Consider the following 20,925-nt stretch of genomic DNA (forward strand, 5'->3'; position numbering starts at 1 on the left):
CAGGGGATGCGCTTGGTATTTCTCTCTGGATCTTTAAATAACAGACTGTTATTGCTATGTCTTGTTGGAGTTTTGTTTGTTTTTCATTTTCAGCATTATATATTAGCTCTGCATACCAGAAGAAAGGCACTGAGCTCCTCCACACCCCATTCCTCCCACACCACCATTCTGCACGTGCGTATGTCCCACCGTCATCCCAATAAAAGCACGTTGAGACTTTAGTTAGCTCACCATTCAGTGAATGCAGAGACTATGATTACTTTTCCTTTTCTGTGCAACTTTTTGTTCTCCCTGGCTTTAGTAACCATGTTGATTTTCATCTGTGTTGTTTCTACAAATGTGTGCATTTCCATGCTCTTCTCCTGTTGTGCAGGGGGTGGAAGGCATGGTGCAGTGGTTATGAGTGTGCACTGCCTTGGGTTCAAATCTCACTTTGCCACTAACTAGCTGTGTAACTTTAGACTAATTATTAAAGCACTGAGTGCCTCATTTGTACAAGGAAGATAATAATGATCATCTGCCTAGTAACTGCTACTCTTCAGATTCAACTAAATTGTATCCGATATACAGCGACTTTGCAGTAAGTATAAGTGATGATGGCTGTTGTTAAGTATTCAATCATTATATCCTGCTAAAGCCTCCCCTGGCGCCTTCTGATCTGCTCCAATTGGATGGATCACCCTCTGGAAGACTGCACCATAGCTAGGGCTTTGGGATGGTCGTTCTCCAGCATCCTGGGGATGCCCTTTGCCTTTCTCTGATGTGGGGTCTTCTTCCTCATGAGTCTTGTCTTGGCTTCTCACTTTGGTGGAACGTCCTCTGGTAGTCTGAAAGTACCCTTGAGGTTTGATGGATGGTATGGCCAAGCATCAGATGCTGGGTTGAAAATTATTTTTGTTAAGCTTTTGAAGGCATTGTTCTTCTGGTTTCTAGAGCTACTGCCAAGACATATGATGTCATTCTAACTCCTGATTCATATTCTGTCTCTCTCTCAGGTTTGAGCATCTTCTCTTTTGTCTCCATCACTCTGTCAGGCCCTGAGAGTCTTGATGTGACTCCCATTTTGTTCATTGCCCCGGGTACTTAGTCTGTCCTTTCAATGTGGAAATGCACGTTTTCTTATGTTTCCTCTAAAGTTTTCTTTCTCTTCTTAGGGGAACTCAACTTCAGTTTTCAACTGTCCTACTGACTTCTGTATTTCTGCTATCAATTTTCTAATGTTTAAGAGCTCCTTTTGTTCTCTGAATATTCCACTTTTAAACAAGTCTTTGTTGTTGGTCCAAAATCATTAGCATCTTTTACTTCTCTGAGGATGTTAAAAACAAGTTCTTTTTTTTAATGTTCTCTTCTTCCTCCACAGCCTAAGGATCCTTCAAGCTGCACTTGTTTTCATTTTTGCTTTGGTCCTACTTTGCAAATGCCTGGTACTTCTTGGATATGTGTTCATATTTCAGGGTGAGCTGCTGGGAGCCCTGTGTGTTTTTGCATGTGTCTCGTGCAAGACTAGGGCTTTACTGTCACTGTAAAACTGTGCTGTTAGTGTAATAGCATCTTGACAGGTAACTGAAGTTAATGCTTGTTTCAATCTGCCATCTTTAATCAGAAGCCTATTAGCCGTACTTCTTAGGTAAGGTAACTGAGGTATCAGGAGAGGGACTTCACTGAAGAATAATTTGTATGCTCTGTTTCTTGGAGAACCCCTGTCAGTATATTAGGCTCTTTTCTCACAGGCTGGTAAGATTCCCAGAATGGCTATTCCAATCCCCTAGTGGGGTAAGGGTGGGGATGGTAACACAAGTGGCTAAGATTCAGGGAGACGAGTGGGTGAAGAAGTTGGGGGTCTCAGTATCCAGCTAGTAAACTTTTACTTCATCCACCAAACCAGAGATCCTCTGCTTTATCCTCTCCAGAGATAAATCTTTAGCCTTCTATCAAGATAAAAGCTTGTCAGTTACTGGGTTGTAGCAGTACATATTACACAGAACTGGGGAGAAAATCTGGAGTTCTGCTTCCTGTTTTAGCCCTGTCTTTACTGCCCACTCCTGACCCCTCACTCCAGAGGGACCAGTACTACTAATGAATACTGGCGTTTAGGTTGGGTTGCTTCTTGGATTTCCCCACTGCTAACTTGGATTTCAGCTTTCAGGGTCTACTTAAATAGCTACCACTTCTCCAACTGCTTCTCAGCTTCCAAAATTATGTAGCTGATGTCTCCTATTCACTTAATCTTTAATTAATTTATGCCACAATAAATAAGCAAAACTTTACTGTTACAGTAATGGTATCTTGAGAGGTAACTGAGGTTAATGCTTGTGTTCAATCTGCTATCTTTATTCAGAAGTCTGTTAACCACACTTATTAGGTAAGGCACTTGGAGGTACCAGGAGAAGGTGTGTAATTTGTCGAAGCTCATAAAAATCAGTAAGAAATGAAATCAGAACCTGAACTCAGGTCTGCCTGATCCTAAAACCTCACCCCTTCCACGAGAGCACACTCCTCTTCCAACAGGAGTCACCTACTAGAGTGTGTTCCACTTTAAAATCAGTACCAAGATAAATACCATTAGACCTTGAAGATTCAGGTGATGTCTCTCAGCCTAATGTCGCCAGAAGGCCCCATTCCACACCTTGTTGCAAATGTTACACTTTTGCTCCATGAATTCTACCCAAAGCCCTGGCTTAGCCCTCTGACCTCAGTTTGAAAGGGTTTCTAAAAGGGAAGGGAATGCCTCCAACAGAAAGGCCCTTGCCCAGTATTGTGAATGCCAACTGTTACCTTTTTCAGTGATCAAAAGACTCCCAGGAAATTAAAAAACAAAACAAAACAAAGCCTTCTCAGAAAATGTCTGAGGTCTTTCTATCAAAAAGTCAAAGAGAGGGGTACTTCTAGGTCTCACTCATCAATGGTCATGGTTATCTCCTCATGATGAACCCTGGACTCCATATGACAAACTTGTCCTGTGGGTCCCCATCAGCATTAGTCTTTTCTGCACAGCTAGAGTTTCCGAGTACAGCTCTAGAATCACACAGGCTTGGGTTCGGATCCCAGCTTTGTCACGTACTACTCATGTGGACTATGAGAAAGCTACATAAGTTCTCTAAGCCTTGATCTTCTCTGCTATAAAATGACAAGGGTCATAGCAGTCACTTCATCGAGCTGCGATCAGTTTAAGTGAGATATTGTATATTACGCATAATATCTAGTGGTCCATGGTAAATAAATTCTAAGTGATATTTTATTTTTCTTGTTATCACCACATTCAAGAAATGTTTATGCAGGGGCATGTGGGTGGCTCAGTTGGTTAAGCGTCCAAATCCTGGTTTTGGCTCAGGTCATGATCTCCCAGTTTGTGGGTTAAAGCCCCATGTCAGGCTCTGCACTGACAGTGTAGAGCCTGCTGAGTATTTCTCCCTCTCTTTCTCTGCCCCTCCCTAGCTTGCTCTCTGTCTCTCTGTCTCTCTCTCTCTCTCAAAATAAATAAACAAATAAACAAATATAAAAAAAGAAATGTTTATGTATATACACACAAAAAAACTTTGTAACTGTATACTGACAAATGCTAGCTCGACTTAATTGTGGTGATCATTTCACAACATATACAAATGTCAAATCATTATGTTGTACACTTGAAACTGACATAATGTTACATGTCAGTTACATCTCAATTGAAAAGACAAAATGTTTATGTTACAAATTCACTGGAGACTAAAATATCTACTATGTTCAAAGAGTTGGATTATACTTTGTGGAGGATACAAAAATGAACAAAAATCAGCTCTACCTTTAAATGGCTTGTGGTCTGGTGCCAGGCAGGGCGAACACAGCAGGTGTCCCGCATGATGTTACTGAGAACGGATTACCCAGCAGCCAGTGCCCACAGCTCCTGGCCCTGCAATAAGCCTTGGGGGTCACTAGAAGCTGGCCCCAGTGTCTCCAGGGTTGCTCCCAGCCACTCAGATCTTCCAAACAATGTATTCTGGGGATAGAACTTCGGTTATGTAAAAGTTAAAAAAAGTGAAATGATGCAAGCTACGTGAAGGATACCGGAGATAAACGATCTATTTATATTTTTATGGTGAAGACATAAATAGAAAAAAACGCAGCATCAAAGAAATGTTCCTTAAAATATACATACAGCATGGATGAGAGATATATGCGCAGCACAAACACATGCTAACTATATACCTTTTCACATCAGCCATAATTCTACAAGACTCATTAAGGAAGATTTACCAACCACTGTAATTATAGAAATTAACCCTCTGACAAACTGGGGCATGGTGTGCTTCAGTGATTTTTTAAGACATTTTGTAATAAGACTGTCAAAACAGTAATGAGGAGCTCCTAAGTCCAATCCTTGGCTATTAGCCCACAGAAAATATACACATAGATGACCATGTTGTTTTATGTAACATTAATGCACTCAATAACTAACTGAGCACCTATTAAGTGCCAGGGATTGTCTGGAACCTGAGGATATAGCATAAGCAATACAGAAAAGGTTCTTGTCCCTACGGGGGGGTGTGTTTGTTGGCAGACGTTAAACATATTAATAACATTTTTACAGCATTAAAAAAAGCTATAAAGAAAATTAAGAAGGCTAGTGGACTCGAATGATATTCCTGAAATAAAGAGAGTTGGTTTAAAAAAAAACAACTAGTTTTAGGATTTGAATTCTTTGAAGGGTAAAGGCAGACAAACAGTTAAAAAAAAAAAAAAAAAAAAGAAGAAGGAGAAGGCAAAGATGACAAAAGAAATCACAAAGGAAACAAAGGAGTTCCGGAGCTCATTATATAGGATCCGAGGAAGGACATTCACCAGAGATGTGGTTCCAAAAAACCCTTGTTTCTTCCCTCCCTCCCCCCCTCCAACTTAGTGTGAGTGGGTCCCCAGGCACAGGGAGAGGGAGGCAAGCAATGGCTCCCACTGCAGGCACACAGAGCCCTGTCATGTAGCACCCAGGCAGGGAGAGGGACAGGCCCAGGATAGCTGGATGGGACATTGGACTAGAAACTTAGGCTGGGGTACAGACAGCCCGGAGATTTGGGGATGTCTCGTATTCTTGCCAGCAAAAGACAGCAGGGACTGGGGGCGCCACTCAGGAAGCCGGTCCCTTTGCTGAAGTCTGAATGAGGCACACACACTTAGTGAGTTGGCAAAAGAGGCTGGCTGGGTGCTAAGAAATGTCAGGTTTGGCATTTAATTTAATGAATCCACCCTGGTTCAGCATACATGAGATTTTCAAAGAGAATTTCTCTGAAATTATCCCATGTCTCTTAGACTACTTATAAACCAAACAATGGTACACAGTAATTGTTTTCAGTGAGAAACAGTTGTCACTGAGACCAGGAGGCAGCATGCCTGGCACTTTACATGCATTGATTCATTCATTTCTCACAACGCTCCGGATGTAGTTGGAATTATTATTACCCCCATTTTACCGATCAGGAAACTGAGGTAGAGAGATTAAAATAACAGCAAGTGAGTGCAGAGCTATCATTAGAACCCAGGCAGTCTGGCCCCAGATTTCCTGCTGTTAATCCTAAGGTTACAAGCTCATGGCAGGGGTTGCAAAATGGGGGAGAATCTGTGGATGTTAAAGCACATGTTGGTATTTTACCTTTTAGTTCTGGTCATTTCACCACGTGACTCTTCTACAGTAGATGCCATGCTTTATTATTTTCTAATTTATTTATTTAAATTCAAGTTACTTAACATACAGTGTAGCAGTTTCAGGAGCAGAATTTACTGATTCATCACTTACATATAACACTCAGTGCTCATCCCAACAAGTGCCCTCCTTAATGCCCATCACCCATGTAGTGCCTCCCCCCAGCAACCCTTAGTTTGTTCCCTGTATTTAAGAGTATCTTATGGTTTGTCTCCCTCTCTGTTTTTATCTTATTTTTGGTTCCCTTCCCTTATGTGCATCTGTTTTATTTCTTAAATTCCACACGAAGCACGATACTCTATGTGGAAAACCCGAAAGACTACCAAAAAACCGCTAGAACCGATATGTGAATTTAGCAAAGTCGCAGGATATAAAATCAACGTACAGAAATTGGTTGCATTTCTATACACCAAAAATGAAGCAGAGGAAAGAGAGGTCAAGGAATCAATCCCATTTACATTTGCACCAAAAGCCATAAGATATCTTAGGAATAAGCCTAACCCAAGAGGTCATGCTTTATTTTGAACCTGGTTTTTGCTCTGTTGTTCTCAAGGTGTAAGGGATGAGCTTCTCTAACTTTCTGAATGAAGAAAGCAGTGATTGCAGAGTGTTTGATAGAGCAAGCTACAAATTTTCCAGGATGCTACAGAAATAAGAAGTGATCGATCCATCCCAAAACCTTTTTCGATAACTCTTGCCAACATTTATTCAAGTCCAGGCTGGCAAATGTGTGCATGCTCTGTCTTTCCTAGCTTATAATGTTAATTTCATTTTATTTTTAGGACATGGTTGAGCACATTAATTTCCAGTGTTAATTCCAAGTATTCCTTCTCATATTCTTGGTCTACTTTTTGAACCAAGGCAGTTGACAAATACATTTGGACCATCTGTTATGTGCCAAGTACTATGCTTAGGGTACAAAGATAAATAAGACATTGGTGCCTACCAGGAAGGAAGGGAAAGAGGAGGCAGGAAAAGGGAGGCCAGCCCAAAGTCAAACTCCCTGCTCGGGATGGAATAAAGTGGTAAAAGAACAGTCATGCCCTTACTAACTGTGGGGGAGGAACACAGCAAACAAAACTAAACCAAAGACACATCTGGGCCACTGTTTTCGTTCTCCTCCTAAATCTCAAACTCATCAGTGCTAATAACAAGTAAAGGAGTGATGGGTTTCATCTCCCCTCCCTAGGTATTCTCTGATAAAAATACTTACAAGGAGCTAGGAGAACCATAACAGTTTTAATAAATGGATTGCTCATCCAAACCCCATTAGGCAATTCTTCTTCTGCTTTGGAGAAGAGGAGCCACAGATGGGAATCCAAGGCCATGAGATGCAGACCACGGATGGGGAGCTCTGGAATAGACAGAGAGAATGGCATGGCCCCAGCCCCTCCCTCATCTCACAGGTGGGAAGTGGGTTCTCAGAGATAAGTCCAAGGTCACACAGCTGGTTAGTGGCAGAGCCCCTGCAGTCTAGATATATTCTTTCCTAATCTAATAGTGTAGACTTTATTTGTTAAGCAGCATTGGACATACTCTGAAAACAGTGAGGACCCAAGGGAATAAGAAAGACATCGAAAAGTCATGATTAAGAGTGAAAAGTAATCCCCAAGAAGGCCTCTCCATCGTCCTCGGTGTTTCCCCCTACTGCTCCCTCTCTGTCCTCAGTCCAGCTTCCTACTCTACTCGAAAACTCACTGACATCTCAATCTGCTGAAGCATGAAAGACCTGATTTAAAAATACCACTTGCATCCTGAAAACAGGATGGCCTCCCTGGCATCATCCTATTCCTGTACCTCTGTTAAATCATGAGTAAAACGCGTGGAAAAATGCCTCAGTCTTTGAATGAAGTGGGAGACAACCAATCGCCACATGGCACTGGAGACGGTAGAACGGAGGAAGCTCTCTGTTGAAACGCATAGTTGACTTACCCTACAGCCTAAGGAAATGTGAGTCCTGTGCAGTTAATTTTAATATTTCTCATGCGCCAATTTTTTTGCGGCACCAGGTCAATTTAATGCAGCCGACTGTGCCAGACAACACAAATGCCAAGACAAAGGCACAATTCAACCGGACCAAATGTCCCCCGTTCTCAGGATGGGCCTCCTTCCTCAACTTGAAAGCTTCCACACATGCCAGCTTTGATTTTGCTGTAGTTCACACACACACTCTCTGTCTCTCAGACACACACACACACACACACACACACACACACACACACACAAACGGAGGAAATTTCTGACGATGGTGAAGCAGAGAAAGGACTGTGAGGCACTGAACAAAAGGCACGTCTGCTCTCCTGCTTTGATTCTGGTCCTTTGTAAACAAATCTGCAAAAGGCGGCCCAAGTGTGGGGACAGAAGGAGGAGCCTGGCACTCTCCTTCCTAGTCCCTTAGGGTTTGTTAATCTCTTTATACTCTCTTCCAAGGTAATATTCAAATCAGCCACACAGCTCAATTTACTTTGCTTGGGACTCTAATTGAATAAATCTAAAATAACAACAGACGCAGTGGCCCTGCGCTTTGGTCAAGTTTTTCTTAGATACTTAAGGCACATTCTGGCTGTCTTAATTCTGACTGCATCAGGGAAAGGTGCTCTGTTCCGGTCCCTGATTTTACACCAGTGGCAGGCTGACTGTCATTCACTGTTTCAGAGGTTGATAATATTTACTGCTGGGTGAAAGGTTTCCAGAATAACATAGGAAGTGTTTAAGTATCCCTGAAGGTGTAAAGAATGTCTTACCCAAGTCAACTGGTACGTTTTTAAAGCAAAGAAATTCGGTAAGGTCCTATACTGTGCTAAATGTCACTTCTTCAGAATCACGAGACCTGGGTCAACTATGAGGTGGGAGTCTATTTGGTCCATTTTCTAAGTTACATTAAGGTGAGCCCTCGATGATCCTGCATTTGTAGCTATTCCCATTTGTAAACATATTCAGGGAATGACACTACAGTAAACCTGTCACTCATTCGAGCTTCTTTCCATCCTTTGGCAAAGGATAAGAATTTTAAAAACTATATTATCACCTACTGGGAGTAGGGATGCAGGTTGAAACCTTAGGAACATCATAAGATAAGAGAGCCATTGATAATGAGTTTAAAACTGGTAGATCAAACCTTGGACCTCCAAGCTTTTCTCTGGGAAGAGTATCACCTAGTAAGAATGCTTTTAAGGAAATCATACACTAAACATGCTGAGAGGCTATTCAAGATCATGTGTGTAGAAATGCTGATATTCTTTCAGTTCTTTGGAGACAAGGGTTAAAAGGAATCAGTGCACACAACTGGCACCTCTCAAGGAAAGGAAGGAGCAGGTCTGTGCTGTGGCTAAATAGTGATCACGTTGTGGAGGGATCCTCTGTCTTACAAATGAAAGTAACATTCTGTGCCTGAGCATTGCCCTACTGCAGGATGGTCATCAGAGTGAACATTTCTGCTTCTTGGTGTGCAGGTGTTTTCATTATATGTTCACCATATAGTCTTAGGAGTTCAGAAACTCTCCCTCAGGGAACCATCAAAATCCTCAAGAAAAAAACAGGCAATAACCTCTTTGACTTTGGCTACAGCAACTTCTTACTTGACATGTCTCTGGAGGCAAGGGAAACAAAAGTAAAAATAAACTATTGGAACCTCATCAGGATAAAAAGCTTCTGCACAGTGAAGGAAACAATCAGCAAAACTAAAAAGCAAACAGCATAATGGGAGGAGATATTTGCAAATGACATATCAGATACAGAGTCATCCAAAATCTATAAGGAACTTATCAAACTCAACACTCAAAAAAAAAAAAATCCAGTGAAGAATGGGCAAAATACATGAATAGACATTTTTCCAAAGAAGACATCCAGATGGCTGGATTTCATCATTTCATCCATGAAAAGATGCTCAACATCACTAATCATCAGGGAAATATAAATCAAAACCACAATGAGATGCCTCACACCTGTCAAAATGCCTAAAATTAACAACTCAGGCAACAACAGATGTTGGCAAGGATACGGAGAAAGAAGAACCCTTTTGCATTGCTGGTGGGAATGCAAACTGGTGCAGCCACTCTGGACAATAATTAAAAACAGAACTACCCTATGACTCAGCAATAGCACTGCTAGGTATTTATCCAAAGGATACAGGAGTGCTGATTTGAAGGGGCACATGCACCCCAATGTGTGTAGCAGCACTATCAACAATAGCCAAAGTATGGAAAGAGCCCAATGTCCATCAACTGACAAATGGATAAAGAAGATGTGGTATGTATACACACATACACACTGGAATATTACTCAGCCATCAAAAACAATGAAATCTTACCATTTGTAACAATGTGGATCGAACTAGAGATCATTATGCTAAGCCAAATAAGTTAGAGAAAGACAAATATATGATTTCACTCTTACGTGGAATTTAAGAAACAAACCAGATGAACATATGGGAAGGGCAGCAAAATAATATAAAAAGAGAAAGGGAGACAAACCATAAGAGACTCCTTAATACAGAGAACAAACTGACGGTTGCTGGCAGGGTATTGGGGGAGGATGGGCTAAATAGGCGATGGGCATTAAGGAGGGCACTTGTTGGGACGAGCACTGGGTGTTAAATGTAAGTGATGAATCGCTAAATTCTACTCCTGAAATCATCATTACACTATATGGTAACTAACTTGGTTTTGAATAAAAGAAAAAAAAAAAAGAAAAACACTAATTCAAAAAGAAAAAAATAAAAAGAAAGTCTTTCTCATGGGTTCAGTAAATGCCCAGCAAACACTTTGGGCCAAAGACCTCCTCTCTCCTCAACAGACCAAGGGGTCTTCACCTTCTCAATAATCCCACCACACACTTGCCCCTAGCCTCTCAAGTTTTTCTTTCACTGGTAGAACTGTTCCAAGTGTATGAGTCCCTTTCCCAGGCCCCTGCCTCTCATCTTGGGCTCATAAGGCCCAGGTTCCACTACTGCTCAGGCTGGAGCATGAACCAAGCAGTCCATGCTGAAAACTGGCTCCTAACCACTGGGAAATGTGCAGGTGCAGGGTTAGGAGCCCAAATCCCTCTCTGCTACCTGAACACCTGTGAACTAATGCTCACACTTCAATGGGAGCCAGCTGCTCGCCCTGTCGTTGCATATAAGGGCAGAATGTGAGAAGTCACCTGAACACCCTGCTGCTATCGTCAGTGCAGCAGGGAAATGTTAACGAAGTAAATGAATGAATGTCGACATCACTACCTGGAACAAGCCTCCAACTTATTAAATATCCCACAGCCTGCGCATTTCAGCTCCTATCTGAGATTTTTTTCCTTCTTACATTCGTTTTATGCCCCTCTGATCTCACATCTTGTTTCTAATCACAGCTCAGAGTGAAACACATGTAAGGTAATTACTCCTTGGTGCTCTGTGGTAGCGCTCATTGATTAGAAATCATTTTCAGAGGGAACACTATAACAAGGAGTTTTGATCAAAGCTGGATTATTATTTCAGTTCCTTGTTTCACCCACATACATTTGCTTCCTCCTCCAGGAAGAAAATTTGTGTGTGTGTGTGTAGATAGAGTTTTTCTTAGAGTGGAACTATTTATTTCCTTAATCTAAAACAACCATTTCTTTAAAAAGTGGCTAATCAAGCTTCTTCCTGAGACTCATGTTTCAAGCTCTTAGTGTCACTCCTTCAGTCCCATCTCTCTGGGATGGGGCCATGTTTATGTCAAGATGGTGGGCATTGCAGGGTCAGGCCCAGCCAGGGCCAGAGGAAACATGCTCATGGAGGATGTGGCCCTGGAATGTCATGAGGACGCAGAGGGAGCTCTGAAGGCAAAGACTGGGCTGTGGAGGGTCTGATGCGCCTAGTGAGTTCACTTGGAGGCCCCATCCTCCTGTGCCTGCCCTACTGGCACATTGGACTCAAATCATGAACACAGTGCATTTCAAATTTGCCCTTCTTTTAAGTTGTTTACAGCTGTGCAAATGACTTTCTTATCTAATCCTAGAAAGCAGGCATCCGAGGTCTGCCACAGAAGCTAGAGTGAGATGCACAGGAGGAAGTTCTATTTTTATTTTTTGACATTTAAAAAAATCCTCTTCCATTCTTCTTCCTGAGGTGCTGGGTTAGATTCTACAAGCAGGGCAAAGACAGGATACGCTAGAATGTCAACTCTCAATTACAGTTTTAAAAGGGGAAAGAAGAAGTTGAGATATTCCAAAAGGTTTTAAAATTAAGAGTTTATATTTTCAAAGTAACGGTTTTAGCTTGGAGTAAACCATCACTAGCCCTTAATCCAAATAATCAGAAAGCTTAAACAATGGTCAAGTGACTTAAAAGAAAAGAGACACATCTTGGATTCAGAATATTTAGAAGAGCACTATACATGGATTGTCCTGGATCAGCATAGCTCATGGTTAAGCCTTTAATGTTCTACATTTATAGTTCTCCATAGCAATGAACTTGTCCCCTGAAAATGAGAAGCTACCGGTATCTGAAATAGGTCTTATATATGTGTACACATATATATGTATAAGTGTGTTACAGTCCATATACATATACACATTACACATACACATATGTACCTATGTGATTAGTATGAGCATATGGCAGACTTCCCCCGCTTGTCTACAGCTTTCCTTTCCAGGGTTCCAGCTACCCATGGTCTACTGCAGTTGGAAGCAACCAGTCCTCCTTCTGACCTATTATCAGCAGGTCGGTAGTTAGCCTAATGTCTATGTCACTCACCTCACTTCATCTCATCATGTATGCATTTTGTCATCTCACATCATAAGAAGGATGATATAGTACAGTAAAGGTGTTTTGAGAGAGAGAGAGAGAGAGAGAGAGAGAGAGACCACATTCACATAACTTTTATTACAGTACATTGTTATATAGTTCTATTATGTTATTGTTGTTAATCTCTTTCTGTACCTCATTTATAAATTAAGCTTTATCACAGGTGTGATATGTTATGTAGAGGAAAAACATAGCATATACAGGGTTTGGCACTCTCTGCAGTTTCAGGCATCCTCTGGGGGCCCTGGAACGTACCTCCTGTGGATAAGGGGGGACTGCTGTAAGTCTATGGCTAAGAAGATTTTATTCATTTAGTAAATATTTACTAATTGCCCATCATTATGGCAAGCCCTGAGAAAAATAGATCAATAAGATAAAATTCCTACCCTTGAGCTCACAGTCTAGTGGGAGACACATGAAAATATAAAGTACAATGAAATGTTAGTGGCTTTCTGATGGATGTACATATGGGCATAGTGAAAACCAACATGAACAACTTTCCCTGGAGGACAGGGGTATCATGAGAGGTTTCCCAAGGAAAGGAGTCCTTGAGCTGTACTATTAAGGTTGCCCGGTGGCCTCAGTATTTGAACTTTGATATCCAGTAACCCACACTTGGTATGTGCAGTAACTCACAGATAAGCATTCTGGATAAGCAAGCATCTTCTGTACAGTTTCCTGGGCTAAAATTAACCTGGAGTTTCATTACCTGCACTTGGCACCAAGGGAATGCAGTCTGGGAGCATGCTGTCCCTAGGACCGTTGACACACAAAATATAATGGACAGTCAGTGTACGAGACACCCGTGGAACAGAATGGGCCGGGATGCCTCTCGGCTCTGCGATCCTGCAATGACACACCACTTTGAGTAGGAAAAGTCCAAGGGAAATGAATAGTGTTTTGAAAATAAGGACCATCTTCCAAAATAGCTGTCCACTGCCCTCACGGCACTGCCCCAACAGGAAGAGGGGTTGGCCTGTTTCCAGCCTGCACTGGGAACAGAGCAGTGGGGGCTCTGTTCTAAAGCCTGGTCTGCCAGAGACCTCTGCATGAAACTGCTCAAGTCAGGACTTGAGTCTGGGACACTGACCTGGAAAAGTAAAATCCTGGTGTTCCAAGTAGGAGGGATGGCCAGCTCCCAGATTTAATTTGGTTGTTCTGCGTAAAAAGCAAAAAGTCAGAGCCACTGTGTCGCTTTTAAGACCTGCATGATTACTGAATAGCTGTGTAACATCAGAAGGGTGAATTAGACTTCTGAACCTCAGTCTTCCCACTGTATCACTACATAATACAGTACCTTATACAGACCTGGTGCACAATAGCATACGCATACACACAGATACATACACCCTAAGAAAAGTACCCACATGGGATTCCAGGAAAAAGAGACCTCAAAGACACACCCTGACAAAAAAGTTAAATGTTATTTAAGGACACAACCTTTAAAACCTCTGTCCAATAGTGAAGCATATTATTAGTAAAATGGAGTGTGATTAACACAAGTTATTCAGAAACCCACCAGATGAGTAGAGAGTTGATTAAAGAGACAACTCACCATAGGGAAAGTATGTGACCCTCGGGCACTGAAGCCCTGAAGCAAGGAAAGTAGGTGACCCTTCCAAGAACTGCATGTTCTCGTCAGATGCCCAGGACCTACCCCCGTGATGGGTACTGGCCACATCTCTCTTGGTGAGTGACAGATTGGTTCTGCAGGGGACCTCACTTGCCAGTGGAATACTACAAGGACATCATGGATCCTTACAAGGCCCTACACCTCCAGAGCCATCACTGGCACCTGCTCTCATCTCACTGACCTGTTTGCAGAGCAAGAGCCAAACTCTGATTAAAGAAGAGAGGAAGATAGGTCTGATTCCCCAGTTCACAAAATGTGGCCCTTCCAAGACACCATGGCTCCCCATGGGCTATTTATGCAAATGGCCTGCTCAACTGTGAACCATACTTAAGCAAGAAGCAGCTACTTCTCATTTCTGAAAATTCCCCCAAATATTCCGAATATGTCCGACAAGATTTCCCTGATGAACACAAGTCTTCAGAAGTTCTTTAAGTGCAGGGTACAAACATTAGAACATTTCATATGCAAATTTCACATAATCACTGAGACCAATATGGCTTCTGGTTAAAAAACTCCCCTGACAGGACATGAGATACAAAGGTTCAGTAACAGGCACTGGGAATACATCAGCAGTCAAACAGAAGGCTGAAGAAACACATGTTAAAATTAAAAATTCAATCACTTTGCTTTAAAACATTTGGATGTATTTTTAAGAACTTCATCTCATTTTAGACTTATAATACTGATTTTAAGGTAGGGTTATTATATCAGTTTTTTCAGAATGATGAACCAGTGGCTCAGAGAAACTAAGTGACCTGTCCCAAAACAGGACAGAGGCTGATAGAATGCAGAGCTCTTTCTCCTACATCAATCCATGCTCAGGTTACATGACCCCATCTGCAGGCCTCTGATGACTGGACTGGGGATGGGGGTTGGGCAGGCAGCGATGAGTGTCTTGAGCTCTATCCAGCAGAGGCCCCCCTCATGGCAGTGACTCTACGGACCAATCAGATCTTCCCTTGTGGGGAAGCTGGACGTGTCACAAGAGAAAAAGAGTCATTAGGAGCTGTGAAATAGGCACCATTGGGTGCCCAGGCACCATCATGGTCAAGCCCTGTTGTGGGAAGCACATAATAGGGGCATGAGACAAGCTTCCTGGGTGCTAGCTAGCAAGGCACCCAATCCTGAGAGAGGTCAGTTCTCAGGGAGGCCTGCTCTGAGACTGGGTGGATTTTGTGTCTTCCCTACCGGTTGCACATCTCCAGAGCAAGCTTCAGTGCCTAAAGTAGCTCATTTCATTGTGAAAAGCAATGATACAAGGCAAAAGCAAAAGCAAAGCATGTTATCTTTACAGTCCTTTGCTAGAATATGGGATCGGAGAGGGATCAGACAGTAGCATCTCCCTGTATATGGTACAGCATCCCCAGCCAGGAGCGACTGCTCTAAAAGGGTGCTCCTTGTTTTCACTGCCCACCTTAGATATCAGACTGGGGACAGAAACCCAGAACTATCCATAAAATTCCTTTAGGAGCTGTTGTGGGCTGAATTTGTCCCCCCAAATTCATATGTTGAAGTCTTTACTCTCAGTACCTCAGAATACGACCTAACTTGGAGACAGGGTCTTTACGGAGGTAATTAACGTAAAATGAGGTCATGTAGTGGGCCCCAATCCTACAGGAAGATATCAGGACACAGACATACACAGAAGAAAGACCGTGAGAGGACGTGGGGAGAATGCGGCATCTGAGTCAAGGAGAGATGCCTCAGGAGTCAATCCTGCTGACACCTTGATCTCGAACTTCTAGCCTCCAGGCCAGGGAGACAATAAAACTCCTTTGTTTCAGCAACCCAGTCTGTGGTGTTTATCATGGTGGCCCCAGCAAAGGAATGTGGAAGCCTTAATGTTGGGTCTCTAGCACAACACCAAAGGGGCCGGCGAGCAATTTCAAGCCACATGCTGGAAGCAGTAGAGTGATTTGGTAGGAACGTGTCTGGGGCTCACACCACTGGGGTTGAATCCTGGCTCTGCCACTAGAGGCCATGTCTCTTTGGGTGAGATGTTTCACCTAAGGTGCCTGGTATCTAAAAGGAAGCGCACAACCCTGCATGTCTCAAGGGAGGTGGTAAAGGTGTAATGAGGTCCGGCGAATAAAGACTTAGTGCTGAGCCGCAGCCAGTGGACACAGCCCTCAACAAAGGTTTGCTTTTATTCTCACGGTTAATTCAGACACAGCTGATTGTATGGGATGTGTCGAGGATGCGGACTCTGAGGCCCTAGTCCTCCTCACCAGGAACAGCTCAGTCTGACCTGGCAATCAGTTGTTCCTTGTTCTGCTCTGGATTATTCTCCTTCCTCTTCTCATGAGTTTGCCACACTCCTGGGAATGTCTTGTGGACCTCATGCCAGGATGGATGGCTGTGTGCATTTATTTGTCTCCCTGTACGCCTGCCTGAAGCTCCCTTCAACTGACAGTGTTTAGGGAAAGTATTAGCAAAGAGGCTTCACTTCTTATCAATATGTTCTATGAAATTCTCCTTGCCATCTGGTGCCTGGAGTGGCTTTTCTCGATTTGGGAGGCACTCTCTGCCCACTCCCTGACATGGGAGCTGCTGTGCCAATGCAGTGGGTCAGAAAGTGTAACTGACGGATTGAAGTAGACACTTAGGCAGCAGAGCTCCTAATTGCCAGCAAACGTACTTAGGCACTTAGGCTAACAAAGAGGCTCTCAGGGGACAGAAACAGGATACCACTGTACTTCCAGGGTACCTTAGCTGGATGCCTGGGGCAAGTTAAGGAAATCTACTTTTCGTCCTGCTGGCTCCACAAGAAAGGGGAATTTGTTTCAGGAGGCAAACAGCCTGGGAGAGAAAGGCCTCCCAGCCCCAGGAAAGCATAGGAATAAGGGACCTGACTGCCCTCTGTATTTCATCTTGGCCTTCTGTCTCTACTTCTGTCTGTATATCTGCTTGGTTTTCTTCTCTGTAAACTGCCATTCTTTGCCTCTCTGCTCCTTAAGGCAAAAAGACAACATGGAAGGTACCTCTGTCGAAGAATGACTTAATCCCTGTCATCCCCAGCTGTAAATTCCCATGGGTCAAGCATCTGTCTGGGTCCAATCATCTGAGACTGGGACTAGGGGTAGGGTGGTGTAGAGAGGAAGCCTCACTGCACAACATGGCTGCCAGGGCCCACTGCTCTGGAGAGGGAGAGAGGAGGTGTTCACAGAGGAGGGGAAATCACTAGTAGCTATGCAGATACCCCAAAAGGTAACCACTATGCTCTCAAGCCTTAGCTGCAAAAGCTCAGGGTTCTATAGTCAAGTTCAAACCCACATCCATATACAAGAACTACACTTCCTCATAGAGATTTATACTTTTAGTCTTCCACGTAAGTGTGGCCATTTTCTTAGGTACATCCAGTGTTATAAATGCATATATGATTTTGAAGTTTGGAATGCTCATTACACATCTCCAAACAGAAATGCTGATTAACACAAAACACCCAAACAAACCTATCACATGTCTTTAAAACTCAAAAAGAAATGCAATTGCTTTTTGTAAGTCAATGTAACTATGCTATTTAAAAGTAGATGTCTAATAGTTGATGTGCTTTGAAAATTATTTTACCATGAAATAGACATAAAAATAACAATAGAGGGGTGCCTGGGAGGCCTAGTCGGTTAAGAGTCCAACTTTGGCTCAAGTCATGATCTCGTGGTTGGTGAGTTCAATCCCCATGCTGGGCTCTGTGCTGACAGAGGGCTGGAGCCTGCTTCGAGTTCTGTGTCCTCCTCTTTCTGCCCCTCCCCCACTCACTCTGTCTTTCCCTCTCAAAAATAAACATTAAAAAAATACCACTAGATGATGGCAAAATAGTGATAGCTCCTAAAAATGATTGCTATCCCTTGTTTCATGAACACTGACAGTAACTAGTTGGTATTCACTTACATCACTGAATGAACTTCTTGCTGAATTCCAAATCAGAATACAAAGTGCCATCTGCCTTGTGCAGGATCCCTCTGGTATTCAGACTCTGTGGTGTAGACATCAGGCCTGAATCAAAACCCTGAGATACAAAGACATAGGACCTGTCCAGAGTGGAAGTCTCATCAGATACCACCCTGTGAACATATGTGCTGGCATCATTTCCTGGCATGGGGCGTCCTTCTCCTCTCCTTTGTCCCACTTTTCTACCAGCAGCATATACAGCACTTACCCCGCCCCACCCCCCCAGTATAATTAATTATAATTAATGTTTTCTTAAGATGCTAAAAAAATACCTTTCTCATATCTTAACCCCACCATACTTTTCTTCTCTTGTCATATACTCAACCTTCTTTTTCTGTCTTTTAATCCAATATAATTAAGACCTTGAGAAAGCAACTTTATTGCTTGCAACAAATGATCGTTGAGCAACTGGATGCTTAATTTGAGTATGAGCTTAACTATAGTAAATACAACATATAAAGCTTTCCAACCTAGATGCTTTGCTGTTCTTGGTGTGTGTTTAATGCTTGCATTTAATTAAAGTTAGTTTCTCCCAGAAGAAATTCACCGCTAGGATATTAACATCACCATCAACAACAGTATTAACATTTATTATATACTTATGTGCCAGGCACTGCAAAATAGCCTTATAAAGTAGGCCCTAATGTTAAGTCCCTTTTAAAGATAAAGAAACTGAGGCTTAGAAAGATAAAGCCAGCTGCTTAAAGTCCCACAAGCCAACAAGTGACAAAGATAGGAGCTGAACTGAAGGCAACTCCAGAGCCCATGCTGCAGCAACTACCCCACAAAGGCTTCCCCGCTCTGGGCAATGACATGCTCTATTCCTTCCAGGACATAACATGAAATAAGACAGAATATGGCAACAACTACATTGTGTAGCTACTGAAGGTTAACTGAACCCCAGAAACCACAATCCAGCCCAATCTCAGGAACCTGATCAATCTGACACATAAGCATTTGCCTGGGACAAAGGACATGCAAAGGCTTTGCTTCCCAGTGTCCTCAGACGACAATGCAGTCTCCAGAAGAGAGACTTGGGGTGGCCACATGGCTACTCTGGTCTGACATGACAGTGTAGCTACTCATTTAGTGAGAATAGGAATACATGTAAACCAAGGCATAGATGACCCAGTTCATATATATGCCAGTGTTTAAGTGTCTTTTTTTTAAAAAAAAGCAAAACTGAGTAAAGTAATTGGTTTCATGTCTTTGGTAACAGATTCTATTATTGCAAATTATTGATCTTGTATATGGTATCAGGAAAGACAGCTATTTAGGAAAATAAAAGTGTGACCCTCTCATCTCGCAATACCATCGTAAGTTCCAGATGGACCCAGAAATACAATTTAAATAAACAACTTAAGAGAAAATGTGAGTAGGGGTGCCCGGGTGGCTCAGTCAGTTGTGTATCCCACTTCAGCTTAGGTCATGATCTAAGGGTTCGTGAGTTCAAGCCCCAAATCAGGCTCGCTGTTGTCAGCACAGAGTCCACTTCAGATTCTCTGTCCCCCTCTCTGTCTGCCCCTCCTCTGCTTGTGCTCTCTCAAAAATAAAAAAAAAATAAAAGAAAAAGAGAGAATGTAAGTAAATATTTATATAATCCTTTACGTGTTAGATACGGACTTTTTAAGACAATTGAAGGAATCAGTGAAAAAAAACATTAGATATGACAATACAAAAGAAGATAAAATATTGCTATGTCCCACACACCACACAGAATAAAAGGCAGATAACAATCTGAAAAAAAATCATAACAACCATGAGAGAAAGTGGACTAAGATTCTGGGTATATAAATAGCTTATACAAGTTGATCTGACAGGTTTTATTGTTTATAAAACCCCAACTCTTAAGAGAAGTATTCAAATGATTAACAAGCACACGGAAAGATTTTATTCCACCAGTCACTGAAACAACGAAGTGCTCTGATAATTATATGTAAATAAGTATAACTTTTCCACATCAAAAAAGCATTAAAAAATTTAGATAGTACACGATGAAAGCAGAATTCTCTGAATATATATGTATGCATGTTCATTCCATATATTAAAAAAAAAGACTAGAAGAAGGACATAAAAATGAAAAAAGTGCTCATCTGTGAGTGGTTGAATTATAGGGAATTTAAATTATCTTTCTTTTCTTAAAATAAAGATCCATTATATCTAATACCCAAATCTAATATTTTTAATATATAAGAAAGAAAAGAATGGATGAAGCTAGAATGTATCATGCTAAGTGAAATAAGTCAGTTGGAGAAAGACAAATACCATATGATTTCACTCAAATGTGGAATTTAAGAAATAAAACAGATGAACATATGGGAAGAGGGGGGAAGAGAAGAGAGGGAAACAAGAGACTCTTAACGATAGAAAACAAATGGTTGATGGAAGGAGGTGGGTAGGAGATGAGCTAGATGGGTAGTAAAGAGGGTACTTGTGATGAGCTGCATGTAAGTGATGAATCACTGAATTCTACTTCTGAAACCAATATTGCACTGTATGTTAACCAAAATTTAAATAATAATAAAAAATGTGGTATAAAAAAAAGGAGGGAGAGAGGAAGAAAGGAAAGAAGGAAATAATTTGTAACTTTCAAGAGGTTAAGAGGCAATAAAAAGTTTGATGTAATAAGTGCCCAGAACATATAAAGAACTCTTACAGCTCAACAAAGGACTTTATGAAAAGATCAGTTAGTTGCTAAGGAAATATATATCGAAACCAAATGATGGATGGATGGATGGAAGGGAGGGGGAGATGGAGGAAGGAACAAGTGTCAGAGAGTATGCAGAGAAACTGAAACCCATGTACATTGCTGGTGGGAATGTAAAATGATTTAGCTACCATAGAAAACAGTTCGACAGTTCCTCAAAAAGTTAAACAGAATTACCAAATGACTCACCAACTCTATTC

The 20,925-nt window shown here is 42.0% G+C and overlaps 1 protein-coding gene across 7 annotated transcripts in view; it reads right to left on the minus strand.

The window, feature by feature from the left end:
- The window catches only part of FARS2 (phenylalanyl-tRNA synthetase 2, mitochondrial), a 551,313-nt gene that overhangs the window by 122,771 nt on the left and 407,617 nt on the right, over window positions 1-20,925 (minus strand). The window lies entirely within an intron of this gene.

This window comes from Prionailurus bengalensis, chromosome B2 (genome assembly GCF_016509475.1).
Source record: "Prionailurus bengalensis isolate Pbe53 chromosome B2, Fcat_Pben_1.1_paternal_pri, whole genome shotgun sequence".
Classification (NCBI taxonomy): Eukaryota; Metazoa; Chordata; class Mammalia; order Carnivora; family Felidae; genus Prionailurus; species Prionailurus bengalensis.